Genomic DNA, 14,418 nt, shown 5'->3' with positions numbered 1-14,418 from the left:
CTACTTTTAATATCATGCATGTTGTTCATATGATCGTCCACTGGGTGCAACAGTGGGCTTTACTTCTCCCTCAGGAACAACGGGCGTTTATGGATACTGGATGCAACCATCTCCAGACGATCGCTCTGGATATCTTGTCCCAGGCTGGATGGTCTCACAGTAGTCGACTACAGGATGCTTAGTTGGTCTAGTTTTAGAATTTTGATGTTTCGATGGTTGATTTATGTATCCACCATGCATGATCCGTGAATTTTGTATCAACTACTTTTATTGGTTCTGAATCTATTAATAAAGACCGTGTGCATCATCATGATGCAGAGGCTGGGGTAGCTCCCCTTTTCAAAAAAAAAAAACTAACTAAGAATTGACTTAGTTCTCAGCTATGAAAACTAGCAAATCCCTTGTTTTAATTGTATTTTTGCAGAAGACTTGGAGCGCGGTGATGGTGGAAAAAAAGATTGCCTTCTCAGAATTAAAATTCAAAATTTCAAAAACAATCGTCGTTTTTGCTCGGCATGAAAATTTACCGGGGGTGCTTGGGAAACCCGGTTACCCGTAGCCAAAACCCTGGTTGTTCCTGCAAGAGAAAATCTTGCGCGTGACTCTTGTTTCAGAATTATTATTTTTTTGCACTTTTTATGATATATTTAGTACTTTTACTTCATGTGTTATTTTTGCATTGCCTGAAGCTGACAACCGGTGAGAAAAGGGCGGATTGGCGAGTCCAGCACGATCGGTGGACTGGCGGACACACGTGGGGTTCCTAATCCTAGTAGTGATGAGAGAAATGAACTGTGATTAGCACCGAAGGCCACTAGTAGAAAATAACTTAAGTAAAATACGGGTGGTGCGCCATAATATCCCACGCATTACTAGTGGCGTACTAGCAAAATTCCACTCTGCTGGTATTTGTTAAAAATAGCGGTGGCGCACCAAAATATGGCATGTGAAATAAGTGGTGTGCTATCGATTTTGTGGGCACGAGTGGTCTCGCCTGCCCAAAACTTGGGGTGTGGCCTACTTCTCTACACCGCTGGTATTTCTCGAACCAACAAAATAGCGCAGTGGTCCACGCCACAAGTTTTGCGTGGCCCAGCCCAACTGACGCGAGCGATTGTCCCTCCTCACTCTCAAATCGCACACAAACCCACACTCGCATGCTCCAAACCGAACCACGTCGGCGCGCCGCCTGGACTTTGCACTGTAGCCTGCATATGCGCCATCCGCCTTGTCGTAGCCCCACATACGCGCCGTCCGCTTCATTGCCGCCACCGCGCTGCATTGCCTCGGTCACCGGCCACCTCTCCAAATTTGTTGTTGATTTATTTAGATAAAAACTATATATTAGTGTAAATGTGTTAGAAAATGGGTACATTAGAAAATATATTATTTCAATTAGAATTTGTGCCTATTTGAATTAGTAAATGTGGAGTGTGATTAGAAAATATTTTAGTTGATTAAAATTTGTACTTACTCTCACCGGTTTTATATGTAAAGCCACTATTAGAAATACATTTTACCAATATGTAAGACCATTAACACTAATCAAGTAAAATTGATTTTATTTTTGGCTCGTATGATGGTGTTTATTTAAAATAAAAAAGAAATACAGTAGAGATAATTGCGGTAATGAGGACTTGAAGCTGGGTGAGTGGATTATACGTGCACTTTCCTAACCATCAGCTAAGCTCACTTCTAAGCTCACTTCTGATTCGCATAAAAAGCTAGACTCACTTCTTGATTTTTTTTATTTTTTTTGGAGAAGTGACTCACTTCTTGATTGTGGGGTAAGGATTACCCTTGTATCGAAACTGGGATTGGGAGCGGGGGTAAAGGTTTTTATGGGCCCCCTGCAATAGAACTTTTTTTTGAAATCATAACATATATATTAAGGTCACCAAGCCGCCTCATTAAAACCTTCTAGCCCCCTTAAGTACCCTGGAAGGAAAAGAGTGTGTCTGGTACTTGTCGCCCGAGAAACAATAGTACAATTACAGGGCTATGAACTGAGTCACATCATTCGTTACAAAGGGCAAAATAAAATCAGGTGGATCACCCTCCCAAACCCTGTTCTCTCTAGTGGTATAAGCAAATTTTGCCAATTCATGTGCCACTTGATTAGCTTCCTGTGACAATGCAGAAAGACGATTTCTTCCATCTCACTAGCCTTTTGAAAACATTCAGCAAGAATTGCAGCATAGGGACTGTTAATATCAACTTCTCCATTACAAGCTTGGATCACTTCTAGGGCATCAGTGATTGCTCTGGGTGGATCCATAGTTGGCTAATCCGGCGGTTTTTTATGTGGGTCACACCGGTTACTGTGTGAACGAGAAATAATCGTGTGAACTAAACTAGAATTAATAAGATAACCAGATTCATGATTTAAAAAAAGATCATCAATGACTAAAATACTCATCAGAATACATAGTGCTTAAATTAGTGCATAAATAACCATACATCGGGGGCAGGGGGTGACGAAATACATAATGGGCATATTGATGCCTCAACTAAAAATCCCTTACTCACAAGGAAGGTGAGGTTTTTGCAAGTGACTTGACTTAATCGCGCTTACTCCAGGAGCAAACTCTTTTTCGGATTCCTTCTTTACTTGTTTCACAATGTCCTCATTGTTGGAGTCGTACAATTTTTACAAGTCGTCGCCGGAGCCCTTCCAAATTTCCGCCAGCACACATTGAAACATCGGCGAGTGCTCTTTATTCGCATGCGTCGGTTGTTCACGTCCTCAAGTCCGAGGGCGCAATGTGGCCGTAGGCTACACTTGCAAAGTAGGTCAGAGTTTAATTTTAAAATGCCGGTCCACTCATCTACTTTCAAATCGATCCACCTCGACCCGGTGCCTTGGTTGAGAAAGAGAACACCAAATTAGTTTTTCAGATATGGAGGTAAAATGCCGACAGATACATAAGGATGATGTATGTTGCCGCCGCCCCATTCAACACGTCCACGATCCTGCATCTCGCTGGCATCGCTGCACTTGGCACCTTCTGCTTCTATTGTCGTTCGTTGCCGCTTCTACGGTGCATGTTGTTGTGGTAGTGAGAGTTGTGGTGAAGGGTTGGGAGCGATAAGTGTAGTAATGAGAGACACATTGTGTGCAAAATAATAATGGAGAAACAAAGGGCTCGGCGACACAATGGGTCATACTAATCAGTGAGACGCGACTAACCAGTCAACGCAAGGTGCTTGAAATGTCGCGTACAATGCACGATACACTTTTATATGCCTCTACCATGGCATTAAAATGTGTCGGCCTTGCCGGCCACCTACCATGGCACATATATCTTCTGGCATAGAATCTATCAAGGCGTATATCTATCCGCCCCCTCCCCCTGTTAGCCGTCGAAAATTCCCATCCGCCAGACAAAAAACCTTTTGCGCGTGACTACGGCTTGTGATGTCCAGCGAGTTTGTGTAGCGGATTAGAAATTTATGTTTTCTTATACACCGGATATGACACCGTGCCGAGTTTGCATCAATGATCAAGACCATCACGGCCCTCTTATGCCGGGCTCCGAATTTAGTCTACGTATGAAACCTGGCCATTTTGAGAATTCACTGGTACACAACAAACTAGTTTTTTTCGTACAAGTGTACCATTTTCTAGTGCATATCCATTATTTGTGTAATATGTGTTTTATGTGCATGTAGACAATCCCATGCAACATAAGGCTGCATGTTGATTTAGCTTACAGAAGATAGTGTGTCATTACACGTACATGAGCAGACATACAACACTGATGTCCAGTAAATTCAAACAGACTCGTTTGGAAGGTGCCTGGTGAAACCGGCTCCTTACGCGGAACCGTCTTACATGAGAAGAAATGATGTGTTTCTCCTTTGGAGTTAGGAGGACAAGTGTCAGATAATTATTGTGATGTGCTTATAATTTTTGGTTGTCATATTTGCACCAGGCATGGTACTAACACTAGTGGTACTAACACTAGTAGGAAAACCATTATAGGTAGAAATAACATCTGTGGCGCATTAAAACATGCATGCTCCACAAAATTATTTGTGTGGCGCATGCAGAATAATGAATTCTGTGGCGCACTTGTAGCATATGCGCCACAGAAAGTGGTCATTCTGTGGCGCATGTGCACTGATGCGCCAAAGAAAGTTTGTGGGGCTCACGCAGGGTCCACCACTGCACAGAAAGTTTATCAACATATATGCATGATGTACTAATATGATATACTAATATGCCTTGTCAATAGAGATGCCGACGTACGTGTGTACAAGGGTCGGGTTTCAGGTGTCTACGAGGAGTGGCAGGACTGTCTCGAACAGGTGCATAAGTTCAGCGGGAACAACTACAAGGGATACGCGACTAGAGAGGGGGCGGTAGCACAGTGGAGGGCACGTACACGTGGGGAAGAAGAAGAACCGGCTGAAATTTTTGGTCCCCCTCTTACTCACCGCCACCGCGATTGTACTCTACTTTACTTTAGTCTAGGTGGCCGGTGACTAAGACATGCATGTGTATGCGACGATGAACATTTCTACTCGTGTAATAATTTGGATCTAAATGATGTTATGATGAAGATTTGTGTGTATCATGCTATTTGTGTGTCATTTGTGAGTATTCATGTTATTTCTGGATAGTGCTATGTATTTTCTGTATATACCCGTATATACCTGTATATTTTCTATGTAATACCAATATATACTGCAGAAATGGAAATTTTTAAAAAATCCAAAAAAAAAACAATTCTATGGCGCATATAAGGGTAATGCGCCATAAAATATGGTAAACATTATGTGGCGCATCCACAGATATGCGCCACAGAATCTGGTGCAAAATTCTGTGGCGCATGTCCGCATATGCGCCACAAAATGCGTCACAGAATTCCTAACTTCTATGGCGCACCTCCTAGTCGGCTAGTCGTGTGACAACTATGGCAACGTGTATATGCGCCACAGAATCCAAATTGGTTCGTCACAGTTAGCCTATTTTCCACTAGTGTAAGTGGCATGCCGTGAGTATACATAAACTACTAGTGGCGTGGCGGATGGCATGTCGTGGTGGCTGACACGCCACCGCTAACATACACCATCGACGATATACCGAAGACGTGCCAGCTGCACTCCACGAAGGGTTTTATTTCCTACTAGTGGGCTTTGTACCCCGAAGCTCTTCTCCACCCATGCCTGCGACCAATTGAGCCGAATCAGGCCCCTCCGCAGTCATGTATCCAACCGTGTTTCCATTATCTCTTGACAGTTTCATAGATGCAATCTGTAAAGCATATCGCCTACCAGACCAGATGGTAAATCACCCTAACTCTCTAAAACCGTTGCCTACCAACTTCCGCTCACGGTAATGATCCTTGACCTTCTCAGCAATAAACCCGGGAGAAATCATCTTCGAATTGAACACCTCTTCCCATACCATCTTTTGGAAACTGCTAACGCAAAAAGGTTAAAGTGGCAAAATTGTGCTGTGAGCTTTGTGACTAGAGTCAGAGTGACATGGTCTCTTGTTTGCACACATGAACCATTCATGGGGTTGCTGCAAGTGACATGGTCTCACATTAGCAGTTGTAAAGCAGATTTTTGAACTACAGCAGGGTTCGCTGCGTCTCCCTGAAGAGACGCGTCTCCTGTATACTATCACTAACTGTTCATCCTCAATAGATTTTTTATATATAATAGGCGTTACTTTGACAAGCAATTACACCTGGCCTCTGCATAGCTAAGATACACACAGCCGTTTAAAAGTTTTAAACATCCGAATGAAAACTAAAAAATGTGAATTACATATCAATCATTGAGCAATTGTAGGACGCCTAGGATGATGGTGGTGGAACAATCCGTAGATTATGCTGCCGCCCATGTAGGAAAAAAGTATCCCTCGCTGTATCCTCCAACCGTGTACAGACCTCCATAAAGAGATCACGGTTCTCCATCCTTTATAGCGCAGACCACGAACGGAGAGTAGCGGTACATCTGTAAATAACCTGCAAGAGAGAACAGTTCTTATCACTAAAAACTTTGTTATTTTTGTATAGTCATAGCGACCATATAACGGCAAGCGCTCTCACCCTAATAAGCGTTCTAAACATGTGATCAATACCATAAAGCCAATTACCAAAGATATTGGCCACACTAGTCGGGGGATACAGATCAGAAGCTACTTGGATGCATGACCATATAGATCTGGCAAAGCAGCACTAGAAGAACAAGTGTTTAATCGTCTCAGTGTGATGACAGAAAACACACCGTGTGCTCCCATAACAATTGCGTCTCACGAGATTATCTTTCGTTAGGATTACTCATCGTCGTAAATACCAGTCAAAATCTTGATTTCTGGCGGAATTTTCATCGTGTCCAAATCTTCTTGTTTTTATCAACCAACATTTCAGGTTGGATAATTGCATTATTCATTGAACTTACTGTGAACTTTTCGTTGGTTTGTAAGTTCCAACGAAATTCATCCGGTCCTTCAGATTTCATTACATCCCGATTACTCTCAACACGGTATCCCAATTACTCTCAATACGGTATCACTGTATCAGTTTGTCAATTATGATGGTCATTTATCGGTGCACAGCTACACTCCGCTCGTGGGTGCCATTGCAGCGGGTGGAGTATCGACACCTCTTTACGGAGGTATCTTCACGGTTGGAGGACATGGCGAGGGATATTTTTTCCCAACATAGGTGGTAGCGTGATCTTCGACTGGATCCACCTACCTAGTCTTTTATCTTCCTTGAACTTTGTTGTCGTTTTCGAACATCAGTAAGATTTTGTAACAGATATTTGTGCGGCTGTGTACATCTTAGATATGCAGAAATCAGATCTATTGCGTTAAGTAATAAAATGCCCATTTTTAAAAAGAAAAGTTACGCTGCTCTCTGTCCGTAGAACGTCTGGGCTTGAAGATCATCCAAGAGAAGAAACTAGAGAAGAGAAGGAAACCAAGGAACGAGCGCACACAGCTTCCTCGGGATGCCCCTGAAATTCTTTAAGCAAAGGTGAGCCCATCGTCGTAACGGGCGGCAGCGCAGCGGCGTCCGCCCCTCCCCTTCCTCCTCGGCTCCCGGGCCCTTCGTTAAATCCCAGTGTCTACAAAAAAAAAAATCAAAATAACATAATATATGTATTTAAACATTAGGGGCTTTTACTATGGTTTGAACGAAATTTCACTAAACTAGTCTAGTCGCGGCAGTTGAACTCGCTCTAGTCCAGGCCGCCGGTGTCGCTGTCGCAGCCGTCGGCGTCATCATCCCGGACGAGAAGCCACTGGACTCGCTGCTGTTGACCTCGATGACAGTGCGTCGCCGACCACCACTTGGTGAATTCAATGTCCATCAGCTGGTTGTTGTTGGCGGACTTCACGTCGCCTTGATGAGCCCCGACGAGTAGCCCACGTCATCGGGGTCGTGAAGCCCCCTGGTGGCGGAGTTACTCCGTGAAGCGGTTTCTCCTTCTTCGGTATCGGCCATAGTGTGTGAGGACGCCATAGTGTGTGCCTCCCATGGAGGAGCGCATGGCGGGGGTCTGCAGCCATAGTGTGTGAGGACGCCACACTGTAAAGTGTGTCGGTCGGCGGGGTTATAGAGCCCGCCATAGGGGTGGTAGGTGGCCGAGAGCACCGCCTCGCTCTCCGCCACGAATAGAGGCTGCTAGAGCATGCTTTCGGCGCCCCAGTTAGGGTCCGCCTGCACCTATGGCGTGAGCTCCCCCACTCCCCCCTAACGATGCTCGAGTACGACCAGTGATCGTTGCCCTCAGGGACGGGCGACACGGCCTAGCCACCCACAAAATTCTTCCAGCCTTCAAGGGATATTCTCATGGAGCTGATTCTCGTGGAGGACGAGCGCCTCCCCGATGCTTAGGTTGCACGGGTGGTTTCCTCCGCTGCCGTAGCCACCACCTTCATCGTTGTTGCGGGCCATCTGGAGGCGGGGCGAGAGGGAGGGCCCAGAAGAATGTGGAGGGGTTGTACGACAGAGTTGGCGTCATGGCCCCTTTCATACATGGTCAGGAGAGGTAACTAAAGAAGTCGTGATGCCATTAACGAGGCGAGTTGTCATGCGACGGGAACTGGCGGCGACGTGTGACGGCTCGCGCCTAGGAAACCATCGAGACTCCGGAGGCCACACCAGTCATAAAGTGGAATAATTGGCTCGGGCAGGTGTCGCTCTCAAGGGGGTTTTGCCTGGTCAATCCTACGTGGAGCGTGTTGCAGGCACCCCTATGTAAGAGTAATACAAAAAAAACCAATTATGAAGTGTAAAGTATTTTTGTATTTTCGATATTAATTAAGGCTGAATTTAAAAGAACAAGTTATGCAAATTAAAAGGTGTTTCTTATGGTTAAAAATGGACCGGGTTCATGGTTTCTTCACCTCTTTCTCATAAATATGGTAACATGAATATACCTTTTAATAACAAGTTAATGAGTGATAACAAATTAATATAAATTGATTACTACACATTCAAATGGACATCACATCGTAGCATAGAGATGGATCACATCTCACTAATACTCCATTGGAAGTGAAAACTCCTTCAATCAAGTTTAAGATAAACAAAGTATTGCCTTAAGAGCATTGTAATTATGTTGATTATAAACTATACCATCTTAAAAAACAAGGCCGCGTAGATTGTTACTAGATGAATAATAGTATAAGAAATCGTTTATCCTAGTGAGCTAACCAATGAAAAGGTAAAAACCTTAATAGAACATAGATTATTGTCACTTTCACATGCATACTACCATGTTACTCCAACTAACGCACATCCCCCTCACAGGTTCTTGCATACAAGTTTGATAAGAACATAGCATACATGAACGGGGTAACAAACGCATCTATCAATACATCAGTAGAAAAATATCAATTGTATTTCGTAACTCTTCTCATAACAAAAGATCCACCATCAAAGTGATGCAAATATGGTCATAAACATGTAGGTAGATAATGTGACTAATTTATGAAGTATATAGGAAGAGATGATTCAAGCTTCTTACACAAACATATATCCCAAAGGTGGAACACTCCCTCTTCATCATGGTGGCGGCAGTGATGGTGTTGATGGAGGTAGAGGTGAAGCCGGGGGAGACTCCGGTGGCATTTTCCCTCCCAATGTTCGCAGCAGCTTCTCCATCTCGTGTAATTCTCTGTTTAGGGTTTTAGAGCTCCGGCGCCGTTCAGCCCCGTGAGATTGGTTTGTTCCTGGTTTCGATCTGGCCTTGGATTCCTCGTTCGGATCGGTGCATCCGAAGCAGGATCGTCTCCCCCATCTCCTGGCAGCGGGCGACGCGGATACTCTCGGGCGGCTGTTGGCTGGTTCAGTCAGGGCTTGGAGATATGGCGGTGGAGGCAGCCTCTTCTTCGAAGGGGAGTGCTCTGGATGATCTCCTGAAGCACTTAGTCCTTCGCGATGATGAGAAGGAGGACGTGATGATTGCGGCTGAGCAGGTTAAGGAATTCAAGAAAGAGGCGCGGTGGATGACAATTGCAAAAGTGCACACGACGAGATCGTTCAGCGCGGATGCTTTGTTTGGCAAGATGAAGGCCATCTGGAATCTATCTAGAGAACCAAACTGCAGAGAGGCTGGAGAGAACTTGTTCATCTTCCAGATGCATTGTCTCGGCGACTGGAAGAAGGTAGTTCATCAAGGCCCGTGGACGTTCCGCGGATGGGCGGTACACATTGAGGACTGTCGTCGTGGGGAACAGACAGATGCCATAGGATGGCTTAAGTTGGGGACGAATGGACGCTAGAGGATTCGGGGGAGGGTTTGTGATTAGATGGGATGAACTTCCGGATGCTTTCCTCAAGAACTTAGCCAAGGCTAGAGGTAGAAGAAGAAAGACACAAGGAAGAACTCGCTCTAGATCTTTTTCTTCATTGATTTCAACAGGATACAAGTTTCTCAGTACAAGGTCTTTCCTAGCTCGCTCGTATCTTGTCTTACCCGTGTACGGGTGTGCCCCCTCTCTTTATATAGGGGAGAGGGTGGCTTACAGAGGAAGAAACCCTAATGGCATCTTTGACTAGACAAACTACTTTACAAAGTTACTTTAATCATAGATGACACCGGGGTCTTCTTTAATCAGGGAGGCTGATGTCCTCCGGCTTCTTTTAGCGTCATCCTCTTCTTTATCGTCAGGGCTTCGTTTAAAGCTACTTTGCTTAGCTCATCTTTGTCTTCTAGCTCTGGAGAGAATCTTTGACCAGTCCTACCGATGTGCTACAGTGTACTTCTTACCGGTAGCCCGGTGTCTTCTCTATCCGGTTCCAGTATACCCCTCCTGGGGATACCGGCTTAGCTTCACTTATCCAAACTCTTAACTTCGTGCTCCGGTATAAACATTAAACCGGTATCTTGATGGCCTAAACCATCCGGTTTTGGCATGCCTTTGGCATACCGGGGGTCATCCCCCCAACATTAGTCCCCGAAGCTGGTATAGTCCGGTGGATCCTATCCGACGGACCATGCCAGGTTCTCATATTTTAAGGTACCGATTTAGTCTTTCCGGTGGTGAGCTTAGATCTTCCGGCATCTTTGCCGGACTTACTTCTTTCTCTCTTTTCAAGGTGCCTCCGGTATCTTATTCCCCGGCATCTTTGTCATTAACTCTCTCCTCGGCGAAGTCGAGAATTTCTCGGGTACAGTGCCTGTCAGTGACATGCGCACTGTGTCTGACGCGCCAGTGTCAGGGGTCACTTCCCTTCGGCTTCTGCGCCAGCATTTATGGTGCCACACCGGATCCGTGTGGCCTCCCTGTGGGACTTCATGATATAAAAACTATATATGGTCGAGTTTAGTTCAAGACAGAGGAGTATGCATCGAAACTGAGGAAAGGGAGGTTAGAGGGGCCAAGGTAGGCCCCACGGAACGGAACCTCAATAATACGCAAAATAGAGGTTCCTATTTAGGTGAGTTAGAAACAAATGAAAGAGCACTTTGTTGCAAATAGTTATAAATCAATTTAAAATAAGTAGGGAACATCCCATATCATGCAACATCATGTATTAAACAACAAAGTTCATGGATACATTTTATCAACATCCCGAAGCTAAGCATATGTTTGTCCTCCAGCATAAAGGTGACAAAGACATGGACTTTAGAATTTCTTAACATTAGTTTCATATTCTTAATGATCATCGCTACCCAAAGTGTAAAATAAGTATTGAGAATACACATCAATTACAAGCAAATGTAATAAAGTAGTAGTTCACATAGAACAATATACTATATACTAAATTCCATAGCATCCGATTTTCAGCCCCACAGCGATTGGATCCTCTGTGTATTACTACATTGTCAGCTCGCGTTGTAGTTTGCCTGTGTGGCGGGCTGCATCTGACCGGTGGATTAGCTATGCGCCTATGCACCACGGGACCCTAAAGCTTCTCTCCCATGCATCTCCGGGTTGAATGGTGGGTCCGCGATGAGCTGACGCGTATCTCTCAGATGGCTGGTTTTTCTCCGCAATATCGGCTGCAGATTCTGTCTCAGCCTTACAAACTGAGCCCTTTTGGTCACTATCATACAATCATTTCAGATATGCAATGCTCACCTAAGTAGCTTGTTAGTTACAGAAACATATATATACCATATCAAAGAGTGCCAGGTTAGTTCATGTTGTAAATTTGGTCTAGAAACTTAAACTCTGAGATTTGCTAAATCCCCATATTGTTGCATCATGAGGCATGATAACACAATTAAGGCACCATGGGGTGGTATACTGAAACCAAAGCAGGATCGGTATATAAGGTGAATAGCTTGATTCATTTTAATTCAGGAAACAGAGCAATTGCCTATGTTATTTTGAAAGAAAACTGCAAGGGAAACATCTACAGTATGTCAATTACCTACATTGAGCAGGATACATGTTCATTTCCACATGCTGAGTCAGGGTGCACCTATGGCTTAGCTTGGAAATATCATCTGACCAACACTACTTCAGTAAACTTGCCAAACTACCTAAAAAATGATAATCCAATAGCATGTTCTCTAATCACGCTGAGCACTTGAAATACATATGATTAGACTATATCACTTTCATGGGACAAATAAGTATTTCAGAGCGTATAACTAATTTCAACATTCCACTTCGTGTTATCAAATATTATGGATAAACACAAACGACCATGGAGTATCCAACATACGACTTCCCTTTTTTATTTAACACACATGACAGGAAAAACAAGATGAAATACACATAAATATAATCGTTGTTGCCATGGCATCCATTATCAGAATTAGAGTGTGTATATAGATGCATGTCTCACATCAAATATCTTCAGAAAAAATGCCTCGCATCAAATTAATCAAGGTCCACTTAAACATTTGCAGTGCCTTCAGTACTACAGAACGAAGAAATATATAATAGACATGTACCAGTAATAGGGTGACCTTACATGAGAGCTGGATGCTAGCTAGGAGTCGCCACTTCACACGTCCAACCTGAGGCTTTAGTCATCGTTCTATAGATGAGGTGAGCTTCATAGTTATGATGAATATTTGTGTTCATATCCACTCCATCAAGATCTCCGATAGGTGAGAGGAGGCTGCAAGATTTCCTGGAGAAGGGAATCAGCAATCTTGCAGAATAATCTCACGCTGAAGTAGCAAGAAAAGATAGAGGGATAATAAGGAATAGAGACATTCAGCAATAGAGGAATCATGAACATGTGCTGAACCAAGACGTCATGTCATGCTATCATGGATGCATCAGTATATGCCTATATGGGCAGAAACAGACCGCGTGGCATCTTGCTGTCAGCTACTCCACATGGAACTTCATAGTAACTATGCCCTTTTCTTGCGGGTAACTGTGTCCTCTTAGTACTATTATTTTTCCAATAGTTTATCTCAACTGCTTATTGTTTATTCATAGTTTCCGCCAAATAGTTAAAGATGTATTTTAATTTAAAAAATGCAAAAGTGATAATTAAAATTTTAAAGAAATGATTAAAGTGACTATTGTGACAATTATGGTTCTGTTATATTTCGACCAACGTTATTAATGACATGATCATGTTTTGTTGCAATAAGGTGTGCATCTATCTCTATTTTTTTTCCTACGGTGGTATATATATTTAATTGCACAAACAGTTGTATGTTTAAATTATTGCATGCAATTATTGTTATGATCTCACTTTATTATGGTTTGAAGGAGGGTACTACTTGTTTAGGTGCATCAAGGATGTTTCAACCCCTCAGAAGTGACAACTATAGTGAATGGATAAAGAAGGTCGATTTGGCCTTTTTTGTTTTGTGCTGAGGTGGACTGGGTTGTGGACACTCCACAATCGGTCAGACCAAAAGATCTCGTCAGAGATGACAAAGATGATGATGATGCATGGGTAAAAAAGAAAAGAGACCATGCTCCAGTGGAGATGGATTCCACCCTAAAGAATTAAAAGTGGCTAACTGCCAATAAAAGTGCATGTTATTTATAAAGAATACAATTGAGAACGTCATTGTAGGCTCAATTGTAGAGTGTGCTTCCATACGTGAGTATCTTGAAAGGATAAAGAGTCAGTTCACTTGTTCTTCAAAGATATATGCTACCCAGCTGCTGGAGCAATTGGTGACAGAAAAGTACACATGGACAGGAAGGACATGACAAGTGTATCATATGGTGTAATAATGCTTATGTGGGTGTTGCTTTAAATCACAATGAGATTTATTTATTATCTTTGCGTGGAAAAGTATTATCTGTGTGTAAAGTGAATGAGCAAGTATCCGTCTCGGAAAAAGAACAAAATAAAAGAAAAAGAACCGATGAATCATCGAAATTATGATATTGTAGCTTAGGCCATATTTGGAGTAAAAAGACTGGTTAAAAACGATATTCTTCCTCCATTATAATTCTCAGACATAGAACAATGCATCGATTGCATTAAAGGAAAATTCGTAAAGCAAATTAAAAGGGGTGCAAATCGAAGCACCGCAACACTAGAAATAATTCACACAGATATATGTGGACCATTTCCTGTAAAAATTGTGGATGCCTATGATTCGTTCGTAACATTCACGGATGATTACTCCTGATATGGTTATATTTATCCAATCAAAGAAAGAACATAAGCGTTGGATAAATTTAAAATATTTAAAGCTGAAGTTGAAAATCAACATGATAAAAGAATAAAGATAGTGAGATATGATCGTGGAGGGGAGTACTACGTTCGACATACTCCATATGGCCAAGTCCTTAGACCTTTTGCAAGGTTTTTACAGGAGACTGGAATAGTTGCTCAGTATTCTATGCCGGGCGAACCTCAGCAGAATGGGGTAGCTGAAAGACGTAACCGTACCCTTATGGATATGGTGCGCAGTATGATGAGTTATTCCACCCTACCATTGGGATTGTGGATTGAGGCGTTAAAACCCGCTATTCACATTCTAAACAGAGTACCAAGCAAATCGGTG

The sequence above is a fragment of the Lolium rigidum genome, chromosome 5 (assembly GCF_022539505.1).
Source record: "Lolium rigidum isolate FL_2022 chromosome 5, APGP_CSIRO_Lrig_0.1, whole genome shotgun sequence".
NCBI lineage: Eukaryota > Viridiplantae > Streptophyta > Magnoliopsida > Poales > Poaceae > Lolium > Lolium rigidum.
This window is presented reverse-complemented; position numbering follows the sequence as displayed.